Genomic DNA, 12,297 nt, shown 5'->3' with positions numbered 1-12,297 from the left:
CCAGAGACTCCACATTCTTCCCTGGAGAAGAGCATAAAAACCTAGAGTTATGGTATCAACACACCATCTTCCACAGACAACTCCTCCTGGATCTTCTCATACATTTGCATCTCTTTATCCAAAACCCACCCTCTAGGCCACCCATTTAACACACTGGCCCTCATTACGAGGTTGGTGGAATGGCTTTACCGGCACCGGTAATGGTGCCGTGTAAACACATTCAGCCCTATTACGAGGTCTCCTCGCGGGACCCGCAAAGGGCGCCTGGTAAAACCAGGCGTCCTTACCGGGTCCTGCGAGGAGACCAGGAAGCTAACAGCGGGCCCGTTTTAACAGGCCCGGTGTTAGCTCCTTCCCCATTCCCATTGAGTCCTATAGGGGCTCGAATGGGAATGGGGATGTGCCGGGTCCTCCAAGGGTGGGATGGCCCGGTAAATCCTCATTTGAGGAACCCAGACCTGGTATGCAGTAAGGAGGCAACCTGCGGCATGGTAACCTCCAACCTTGTAATGAGGGCCATTATGTACTACTCGCACCAACACTTCATCATGCACCAACATGCTCTTCTACTCATCAAATGCAATTGCGTTCTGTCCATCCCTAATAAACGTTACCATCTCCTCCTGCATCATCCTTGCCCCATCTTCCGCAAATGACGACTGAGACAAAAAAAAATCGGCTCTTACATTCCTGTTTTCTCGAACATATTCCATGGTATATACATACTCATGTAACTTAGAAGCTAGTCGAGCTAACCTCGGGCCGTTTTACCTGAACTTCCAGCTTCCAAAACTTCCAAAAAAGGTTTAGGATCCGTTCTCAATGTAAAAAAACAAACCCCCAAACATAGGACTTGAAATGTTGCACGGCCTATACACAAGCGAGAGCTTCCCACTCAATTACAGAGTGTTGTAATTCGGCTTTCTTCAAAGTGCATGAGGCAACCTTCACAGTACACTCTTTTCCGGCATTCTCTTGCCCCAACACAGTGCCCAAACCTCATGAGCTCGCATCCAAAGTCAATGCACATGCGGTACCTTCACGGAGCACATTCGAAATGGGCACATCCCCGATACACCTTTTAATCATTGTGAAACACTTTTTCCTCTCATTGGTCCATTCAAAACTCACACCCTTGCACAACAACTCTCTCAATGGTTCGACCAATGTGGCGTATCCTGGAACAAACCTTGATTAATATTCACTTAAACCCATGAATGATAACACACTTTCCTTATCTCGTGGCCTTGGCGCCTGTTTAATAGCTGTGTCACATCCCTCCCTCGATTTCACTCCATCTACCGATATAACATGTCCTAAGTATTCCACTGAGGCCTTTAAAAACACACACTTGGCTTTTTGCAAATGCATGCCTCTCTCAAGCAAACTCTTCAACACCCCTGGCAGGGTTCTGTTGTGTTTACTTTCATTCTGCCGATAGACCAATAAATCCTGAAACATCACCATTCCAAACCCCTGAACAATTCATGCATGACACGTTGGAAGAAGGAAGATGCAGATGTCAGTCGAAAAGGCATCCATTTGAACTGATAAGCTTCTTCTGGCGTCACAAAAGCAGCCAAAGGTCTGGAATCCGGATGCAGTTGAATCTGGTGGTATGCAGCTCTTAAATCTAGATTCGAAGAACACTTAGCATTCGACACCTTTGAAATAAGGTATTCGAGTTTAGGCAAGGAACAGCAATCCACGACGACTCAATTGGTTTTATTGTTTGTTCCTTAACCATACGTTTCCAGTGATCAGCAAGATCCTTCCACATGCTGAAAGGTACACCTTGTCTGACAGGTTCTGAATTGGTCTTCAATTTAATCCGATGCATAAATCCTTTTATGCTTCCAAGCCTATACTCAAAAACGTCATCATGCTCTTGAAGAATCTTCTGTAGATCACACTTGTCGGGTATAGCTAAAACCGGCTCCTCACTGCACGGATCCAAAACCATCCTCAATCGTGCCTGCGTTTCCCAACTAAGCACATTTATACCTTTGCTGGCCACATAAATCTTAAATCTTGTCTTCAGCATAACATGCCTTAAATTCTAGTTGTGCATGAAAATACCCCAGTAGTGCAATTCTCTCTCCTTCGTACTGCTCTGGAGCAATCCGGCCTTTTATCAAACCTATGTGACCAAAATATATTTGGTAAGTTTCCTGGCATATTATATTGACTGTGGCACCCGAGTCTGCGACCAGATTAATGTATTTTCCGCGAATCTTCACCTTACATCGCAGTAATTTATTAATTTTAGAAGTTGCACCTGTCATGCCGACCATCAGCACAATGTTCTCTATATTGCTGTTGTCTTCTGCATCACTTTCCACTGCAAAGTTCATCCGACCGCCTCTGCCCCAACAGCACGTCTTTGCAAAGTGACCAATACATCTGCATACACCACATTCTCTGCCCGCCGGCGGACACATCCTGCTGGATGCAGTATGTCCATCACTGCTGCAACGGTAACACTCCCTTGTGTCACGCATGACACCTATTCCTCCTTGTCTTGAAGGTGTCTTTATGGTCCTCTCGTTGACATAAGAACATGATGGATTTTCGCCACTTTGCTTATCAGAAGCCTTTAAACCACTGCCGGACACTTCCATACCTTTTGCACTGTACACTGCCTGATCCAGGGTAAGGTCCCTACAACTTAACAATCTTTCTTGCATTCCTTTGATGTTGCAATGTACCACAATTTGGTCTCTCAAATGCTGGTCAATTAAATGTCCAAACTGAAAATCTGCTGCCAATATCCTTAGAGCAGCCATATACTCCTCCACTGACTTATCTGCACCTTTCTGGCGAATGTAGAAGTGGTGTCTTTCTAGAATAACATTAGACTGCAAGTCATAATGCCTCTTCATGCTCAGTACTGCCTCCATACATTCATCTAGATCTTCACCCTCCACTTTCACCATGGGCAAATGGTGAAACACAGTCTGACCTTTCAAACCCAGGGCATTAACCAACAACGCAGCCTTCATTTCTGGTTTAAATGTTGCTCCATCCCTGGCCACTAAATAAGTTTCAAATACCCTGTTTCACACCCACCATTTCACTAGTGGCTTGCCTGGAGTAGCTAAAAACGTTGGCAACTGGGCCTGGTCCATGTTGGTCATTATGCTTGAAACAACTTGCAAAATAAACTTAAAAGGCTCTTTACCAGTCTTTTGATGCCCTTGTGTGGCCAATGATTTTTTTTACATGCGATTCCTACCTTCCTCTGTAATCTGGCGCTATCACAGATCTGGCACCCAGACCTGTGAGCCCATGTGGTCGCAAATCAATGCACGCCCCTCAAGCTTCTCCTTCAATACAGTGATGTGATCTGCCGACACTGCCTCCAGAAACTCTCACCGCCCCCTCCAGTTTACTTTATTATTTTTTTGTTTTGTTAATGTGCATTGGTTATGATTATACAAACCTTTAGCACATACAGAAATCGTAATACAAAGATGCCGAATAGATATAAATTCCAACATGGATTGACGTGGGTTAAGATTTACAATGATTAAATTATTAACAAGTTAACACTGGTGTTAGTTATGAGATTAAAACCAAACAAATTAAGAACAATATCAAACAAAGAAGTAAAATACAAACCATCTCAGTAAAACTCCTGTGAAATTCCTCAGGGTAATACGATTAAGTTAAAAGCAACTTGCCAGACATGAAAAGCAGCGGCCGATATTACAATTGATTTGGCCCCGAAGATCCTACTCCAAAATTGCACTGTTTCAATAAAGTTGATGTTGGTTACGTAACTGGCGCGCTTGCAAATAATATGCCATCAATCTGGGGCATTTGGTAAGGAGGTGGTGTGCCGTTTCAATGGTCGAGTTACAAAGACGGGAAGTCCACTCATCACAAGGTAGATTAGACCATCTGCCAGTATACTCTTGTGCCCGTAAAATGTTAAAACGTAAGTATGTGAAAAATCGGCGAATTTGTAAGGAGAATAATTTAGTCAAATATGATGTAAGAGAATTGCTTTTAAAACCCTGTGTACTGTATGTAGCATATTCTTTCTTTTTCACTTAAAGGTCGAAGTTCAATATCATGTCGAAATTTCTGGTTTTGTTCTTTGAAATTACAAAAAATTTGGGGCGTTGTATCATGTCCTCCAACTCAATGTCAATATTAATAAGGTGACTAAGTGTAGTGTAGTTCAGCCAGGAAGATGTTGGTTCACTGCATGGAATATTGTGTTGCCAGAAGGCCAGTTAGTATTTCAGATCCTGGGAAGGAGGTAAAGATGTTGAGAAAAAAGGTACGGCCTTGTTGAAGCCATAATGAGCAAACAGTGGGAAGCCCCAATCCGCTCCAAAGGGCCTCAACATGCACAGAGACGGGAACTCCCAAGATCGAGCGCAGGAGCTTGCCTTCAAACTTGCCCACCGGGGACAGTTTGGATTCTGGTAGTACTGCCAGGCCATAGAGAATCCCCGGTAGAATACTCGTCCAGTAAATCAGAGTCAAACCCTCAACTTTGAAACCGCCCTTTTTATTAATGAATTTCTTAAGGTAAGGCCATTTCTTTAGAATTTTGGGTCGGATGAAATCACTGTAAAAATCAACAAGGGGAGATGAACCAATTGGGGCCTAGTTAGATATATCATAATTGTAATTGGTTATTTATAACGCGATTAATACCGAGAGGTTTGTAAGAGCGGACCTGGGATTCAGATCTGTTAATGTTTGGTCCACCTTTTCCAGATGGGCGCAAATTTAGCAGCCAATGATACTTGGACACTTTCGATTTACCACCAATGGTCACGATTTTGGTTTTTGGAACATTAACTTTGAGATGGCTTTTGGTGGCATAAGAGGACAAAGCATCTAATGAATGCTGCAGTCCAATAGGGGTTTAGTCCAAGAGAATAGTATCACCGGCATATCCAAGCCATGAAATTGGGGTGCTGCCGATACAGGGAGTGAAATTACTCATGGCTGTTAGGAAAGATTTCAGTTGTGTGCAATTTTCCCTCCATTTACTTTTTGCTTTTGTTTGACTATCCTGACTTTTTCCAGTGGAGTCCAGCCTTCAGCTCAACTCCCCTGGGCTTTTGCTCACTTGTTATGGGGAAACTGACACGTCCTTCAGATGGTCAGTACTGGGAAACTTTTGACTATGTTGCCATTTCTTGGCCACTTCTTAACAGTGCACAATGTACCTTCCAATACCGTGCCTCGAAGGATATTTAGGTGATTGTACGAGTGTGCCTTGGACAAACTGCTGGTAGCAGTTACTTTTCATAATGTTTTACTTCTTTTACTGAGTCAAACCACATGTGGTTCAAGACTGTGGCCAGGTCTGCAAATGGCAGAGCCACAAAGTCTTTTGTTCTGTCCCATGGCCATTTTGTCCCTTGCCTTCACCCAGGTCGAGCAACCCTGGTTTTGCTTATTTGGTCATGCAGCCTCCTTCGAAACCCAATCTCTTTTGCGGGCTTCTGCCTGTCACGTGTGTGCCCAGAAGCAGGTTGGGACTGACTGTTCCCAATCCACACTACTTGTGCCAGGATGTCTGCAGTGCCTGAATGACTGAGACCACTGTGGACCGTGATTGGTCAACGTCTGGGATGCCTGCAAGAGAGCAGATCTTCTATTGGAAGTCCTTGATTTTGGCACAAAGCTAATCTTGGATAAGAGAAGGGGCTCTGTATCCATTCCAGGTCGATCACCAGTGTTCTCACCAAACTACAGAAGGAGCCAAGCCTCCTGCACGAAGGAACCGCTGGAGATGTTTTGGCACCGTTGGCCCTCTGCTGTCCCGTCAGACCCCTGCTTTCTTCTTCGATCAAGAAGGCCTGCCAAGGCGTGGCCAGCAGGCGTGCGATGAGGACGTGATCCTTCGTCGCTCCCGAGCCGCCAGCCTAATCCTGTATCCATCCTGCTTGGAATAAGTGTTCAAATACGTATGAAACGCTTCAGCGAAGAGTGAAGCATTGCTGCATCGAATTGTGGCAAAGCGGATCGAAACGGTGCGTGAAACCAAAGATACGGCTGTCAGAAATCAGAGGCAGCGCACTGTGTAGTGCAATCAAGATGGCCACCGATGCCGGGAAGTAGGCGGGGAGCGCGGTGACTTGGCGTTAGGGATGTAACGGTATAACACTATACCGTTAAAGATACCGTGAACAACTTAATTGAACAATAATAACCGTCACGTTGTTTATACCGTAATACCGTTTATACCGTTAAGGGAAGCTTTTCAATCTGATTTGGAAAGGCTGCAGTAAGCAAGTGCTGCGCAGTCTTGGCCTTGCACTGTTGGATGTGCCGTCTGCCAAGGGGGCCTTGTTTGGCAGACAAGAGCAAAGGGAAAGTGAGGCCACATTAGTAAATGCAGCTTTGCTGCTGTGACTGATCTTTCTCTGTGATCAGTAGAGTCGGGTCAAAGATCAGCCGACTTTGCACAAGTTTTGTTGAAAGCTGCCCAGTGCCTCAACCTTTGTGTTCCCCATGCAAAGCTGGTAACAATGAGCTGAATGACTTGCTCTATTAGCATACCGGAGACTACAGTTCATAGACTCCACCAGACCTGGATTTCATGGGCAAACTAGAACAAAGTTATTTTGTTTCAGGCATTATTTATTTGAAAGGCACCTTACAGATTTTAAACATGTTCACACAGTCGTGCTGCTCCGCACTACAGGTCAGATCTTCTATGGTGATTGTCCCAATTTTTAATTTGCAATTAGCACGACCACAGGGACATCACGAGGGTGAGTTGAGGGCCTGAACTGAAAGTGAGCATTTTATTTTGTTCGTATGTAAACAAATGTAATAAAACGTTCAGTGACTTGCAAAACAGTCGAAACAGGAGCACTTTGCTTAGCAACCACTCAGCCAGCAGGAGCAGAAATGTATCGATTCAGCCTTGCCCGGCAACATGTGCCATTAGTTCAGTAAGTTAGGGTCCTACTGCACTGAGTAAACACACATTGGAACAGCTTTTGCTCTGGCTGTGCAAATTGTAAAAAAAAAGGACGGCCAGTGAAGTCATGCATATCGAATTACTCTCCCCAAGGTTTAGATTCAAGGAATTTAAGTTTCTCATGGTCATGGATCGGATAGCCATCCAGTTTTGTTTTAGCTTAGAATTCTGGGATTTGTAATTTTCCCACCAAAATGAAAGATGGGGAACTACACATCCCATAATTCAAAGGGGGAATGAACTGGATGCCCTTCTGATGCATTTCCACAAACAACGTTAGCTGTCTAGACTAGGCAAGGACTGGACCTTACGGCAATAGGCCCATGGCTGAACCAAAAATGTGAAATGCTTGTGTGGGCCAGTTTTTTGGGTCGAAGTGGGCCACTTTTTTGGTCAAAGTGGGCCAGTTTGATGAGTGACTTTACTATGCGGCTAATAGTTTTGACCACTGTTGCTGAATAAATATTCTTTTAAATGTACAATTTGCATCACATTTTATCAAAAATCTCCCCCTTGGGTACTATTCAAACAGTGCTGCAAAAGGAATGATTTCCCATTTGCAACCGTGGGCCACTTTTATGTTGGTGCCCGAGACAATTTTATTCCCCAGTCCGACCCTGCTGTAGACTGTGTGAACACTGGGCCAATCAGTGCTTTCTGCTAGTAAATAAACTGCCCCTCCACCCCCCACTGTCCTCTGTGTAGATTTGCACATTGGCACTAGAGTTGTTGCTTCGCTTGATCCTTCACCTACCTGCCTTCTGCATATGGCACTGGACTCAAGCAGGCAGGACAGATTCTACATTCAATTTGAAGTATCCAGAGCAATGGGGGTGAAATATTTCTTAGGTCAATTCACCCATGAAAGCATTCCTCCCTCTGAACTTGCATTACAGGGGTCCTAATGCACTCAGACATTGACACCATCTTTAAGAAGGTAAATGAACATGTATTGCAAGAATCAAGAAAGAAATCAACAGCGCCCACTGAACGCTGTGCCTTTAGGATTACATGGTCAGACTCCGACATCAGACCTTCATAATACACCAGGCAGATGTTAAAGAAGCTATAGTGATTAGGTCACTATGCAAACTTTCGGTGTGTCTGTGTTGGCTATGACATTTTGACAAAAGAAACACAATGACATGGGCTTTCAGACCGCACATGAGTGACTTTTCTCCCTTTAATGGAATAAAGAGTTGTCAAAACAAACTTTTTGCGCAGTGAGGAGTCATGATGCCCATGCCATGTGGTTCCAAAAAATGCAAGTCGAGGCCAATTTTCAAAGCGATGACCTGTGACTGAGCAGCAAGCTCATTGCTCAAAATGTGCATTACAACACTTCCACTAGTCACTCTTTCATTCAAGGCGATCAACGAGTGAGTGCCATGAAAGACCAATTCTGCAGCCGCCTTAGATTCCTGGAGGATCAGCTAAATATGTGCAGAGACAAGTTTCAAAATGCTACCTTGCTACAGCAGGAAAATCCTGCCTGTGTATTCGTAAGTCAACTAAAACGCATTGACTTAATGGTAAGTTAAAGAACTTCAAATGCAAAAAGGCAATGTAAAAAAAAAGTTTTTTTGGTACAAGTAGTTTCAGTTGGAGCAGTTTTTAATGCCATTCCATAAACCACATGTATGTTGAAAAGCCCAATTCTGGCCCTGGGCGCCTGGTTTTGTTTGTGATGATAAATCTGACAATTTATGACCTTTTTAACAAAATATTTGTTAAGATTAGTTAACTCAACCTGCTATACCGCGATAACCATGATATACCGTCATTTGGCAAGAAGGTTATTGTACCGTCATAAAACTAATACCGTGACACCCCTACTTGGCGTGGAAGGCAGCCTAAGGAGAGAAGTGGCCGCTTCGACGGATCCGGCGGCGAGGTGATGGGGGGACGGGGCGGGTGCTGACCCCCACCCTGCAGTTGTGGTAAAGTGAGCATTCGAGCGAAGCTGGCCCACGCCCTGCCCTCCCCTGAAGCGGAGAAACCTGAAACACTGTGGCCGTGATCGCATCCAAGCACATGGAGGAGGGTGAAGATCCCCCCCCTCGGCCCAACGTAGAAAAGGTGAGCCGGGAAAAACCCGGAATCCCTGGGGAAAACGGACATCATATGTACCCCAAGGACCCAATGTGAACATTGTACCCTGACATTTGAGGAGCCAAGGTTCCGCCTGATAAGGAGAAGAACCGCCGAAAGACCTGCCGCAAATGAGCATCTCTGTAGCGCGAAATGGGCACAATGAAGCGCTGAGCGTGGGGGAGAAAACGGTCCCGGGATTTGCAGATGCAGGATGCGGAGGAGGGAGACCGCTCACAACGTAAGGCAAGCAAGATAACCGCCACAGAGGGAGGAACAGCCCAAACGCAGCCGCCGCCTGTAATCGCGCCATTGTTTGCAATACGACGCCCGGCAACAGATCCCCATATAGGACTGACACACGCTGGGCGCCCACGAGGAAGCATCCTCCTGTACCACCGCCGCGTTGCAAGAAAAGGGAAGAACCAACCAATGTCACGCTGAGACGAGCCAGAACCCAGCCGTTAAGATCCATGATGCGGTCGCGGGCGCTCCGCCTCGCGTAGATAGCCTGCTAGACCCCATCCAACACAGTGGCAAGACACGCAGCAGCTCTGGAGCTCCGGGAGGACGCGGCCAGTGAACAGCGGTAAGGAGAGGGGAAGGAGAGAAACGGGAGGCGGCAGCGAGTGTGAACCCCAGTTTGCTTCCCTGTCCCACTTGTGCGGCCCCAAAGACTCTGCAAGTCCCAAGGCCCGTGACACAGCACAGCACTAACCATATCAGCACGACTCAATAAGGGCAAGGTGACACTGCATATGTGCTCCCCTGTGATAAGCTGTATGGTACAACTTTGGAGGGCGCAACTCCTACGGAGGGAAGCAGTGGAGGAAAGCCCCCCACTCTCTTTCCAAACTTTGAAATTGGGGCACTGGGCGCCAATATAAAGGCAGGAACGTTCATAATACGAACATTAACCCACCCCAATAAACTGGCTGGGGAACTGTGGACAGGGGAGTCAAAGAGGTCACACTTAAAGTCTGTGTGACTGCGCAAGTCAGCAGCCCCAAGATAAGACAGATCACACAATGCAACCGATACCATAATGTTCCGGGTTGCAATGGAAACCTGAACTCACCCAATCATTAGGGTGCATCAGCCTTGGGTCACGCTGAAGCCCGCAGGAGCGTCAGACAAAACTGGACGGCGTGAGTGGTGTGAGCCCCAGTTTACGCTTTTACTGCACATAATTACTGAACCACATGGTGGGGGAGGGGCTAGGAGTGTGAACACTCAGAATTAGGAAAGAAGAAGGACGGGTTGCAATAAGCAGTGGCAGCACAACTACGAGCACAATACCTTGTACAAAACTGCACGCGAAGACCCGTGAACAATAAGCACCCTACCCAAAGGTGGTCACGACAAAACAAGGCCCCAATCTGTCCTCCGAAGAGACTCCATGATCCAGGAAAACAAACTCAGGATCCCGCAATATAACAGAGAGCCAATACTACCAATTCCCCCCCACGAATCAAAAAGGAGCCCAGCAATACAACAGCGGCATGGCAATATGGGGAAGGAGAAACCCAGGAAAATCTCCACACATAGTAGAATGGAACAATACGCCACCACTCCGGTGTCTCGCTCACCGGAGCGGCCGGCACTGACTGAACCTGACAACGTGGAAGATGACATTTCCCTCAAAGATGTGATGAGCGCCATTGCCAGCTCCAGAACATCAATGGAGAAGAAGATGGACAGTATTGGTGCTGACATATCCCTACTGAGACATGACCTCCAAAAGCTAACCTCACGCACTGGTGAGGCCGAAGCACGCATCTCACAAACTGAAGACACCCTACGAGGAGTCAACCGAGGCATGTCCGGAATGCTAGACCGCATAAAAAGCCTGGAAGCGAGTGGGTGAGAGTGAAGGAAGGTCCAGGCGCAACAACATCCGCATTCTCGGCCTTTCCGAAAGGTCAGAAGGAGCAAGCATGGAGCTTTTCCTTGAGGAGTGGCTCACGGACACGTATGATGCGAAATCCTTTTCCAACTTCTTTTCCATTGAACGAGCACACTGCATTCCAACAGGCAAAGTCACACCAGGAGCGCCACCGCGCACAGTCATCGCAAGATTCCTAAATTACAGGGACAGAGATGCTGTACTACAGATGGCTAGATCAAAAGGGCCTGTCACTTACAAAGGATCTAAAATCGCTTTCTTCCCTGACTTCACCAGAGAGGTGCAAAAAGCACGCCAATTCTTTGATCCAAAAAACGGTTGCAGACCATGGGAACGAAATATGGCCTAGCTCAAGATTTTCCACAATGGCACGACAGTTCATTTCACAGACCCGAAGGAGGCATGGAACTGGGCGGAAAGGCACATAGAAGGCAATTGGAGCACCAGAAAGAAAACTGGGGGTGAACGCAACAGACCACACTCAGAGAGACCACCAGACATCAGACCTCAGCAACCACAAGACGTAATACCGCCGCAAGGAAACAAATAATAAGGAATGGCAATATTTGAAAATAACATAATCGCTGTAAAATGGAACACAACAGAACCCTTGCCTCAAACGAAAGCACGTATCACAAGGTGCAAAATGGCTGCTGGCCACACTTGAGCCACCCCCCTCCCCACAAGGTAGTGACCACACAGAGGCAAGCAAGAGTACTGAGCGTCCTAGCCTCAGTGCATTGACGCAAACTGCGAAACTCGAAGAGTACGGAGCTGAGCTACGAAAGTTTATGTTATAGTGTAAACAGGTTGTCAATTTGGCAGCAGTTAAATGTTGTTCGGGTAACAGATACTTCAAGTTGGGTGGAGTGTAGGGTGGGGGGTAGGTTGGGTTTTTTCTTCTAAGTTCTGGTATGTATGGTTCATTGTACAAGGCACAAGTGACGTGCGCTCGGGGTCAGGGCCTGGCTCCCGCCGTAGGAATGCAATCCAATATAGCAGGATGTGTATAGCACACCCTGACACACCCATCCCTCAGGACCCCCCAATAGAACTAACACCAAAGCCATCAGGATCATGACATGGAATGTGAACGGGTTAGGCAGTAGCATTAAGAGGCGCCTAGTACTACAACAACTGAATCGGTATGCACCAGATGTAGCGTTTCTGACCGAAACGCACCTAGCAGGCACCAACTGCAACCTATTCAAAAGAAATAATTACTGCATAGCACTGCACTCTGGCTTCTCTATGGGGTCCCGTGGAGTACTTATCCTAATACACAAACGGCTGCCTTTCAAGCTAAATTCCGTCACACAAGACACAGGGGGCATATTCGTAC

This window comes from Ambystoma mexicanum, chromosome 5q (assembly GCF_040938575.1).
Source record: "Ambystoma mexicanum isolate Mex_15411 chromosome 5q, UKY_AmexF1_1, whole genome shotgun sequence".
NCBI classification, from domain to species: domain Eukaryota; kingdom Metazoa; phylum Chordata; class Amphibia; order Caudata; family Ambystomatidae; genus Ambystoma; species Ambystoma mexicanum.
This window is presented reverse-complemented; position numbering follows the sequence as displayed.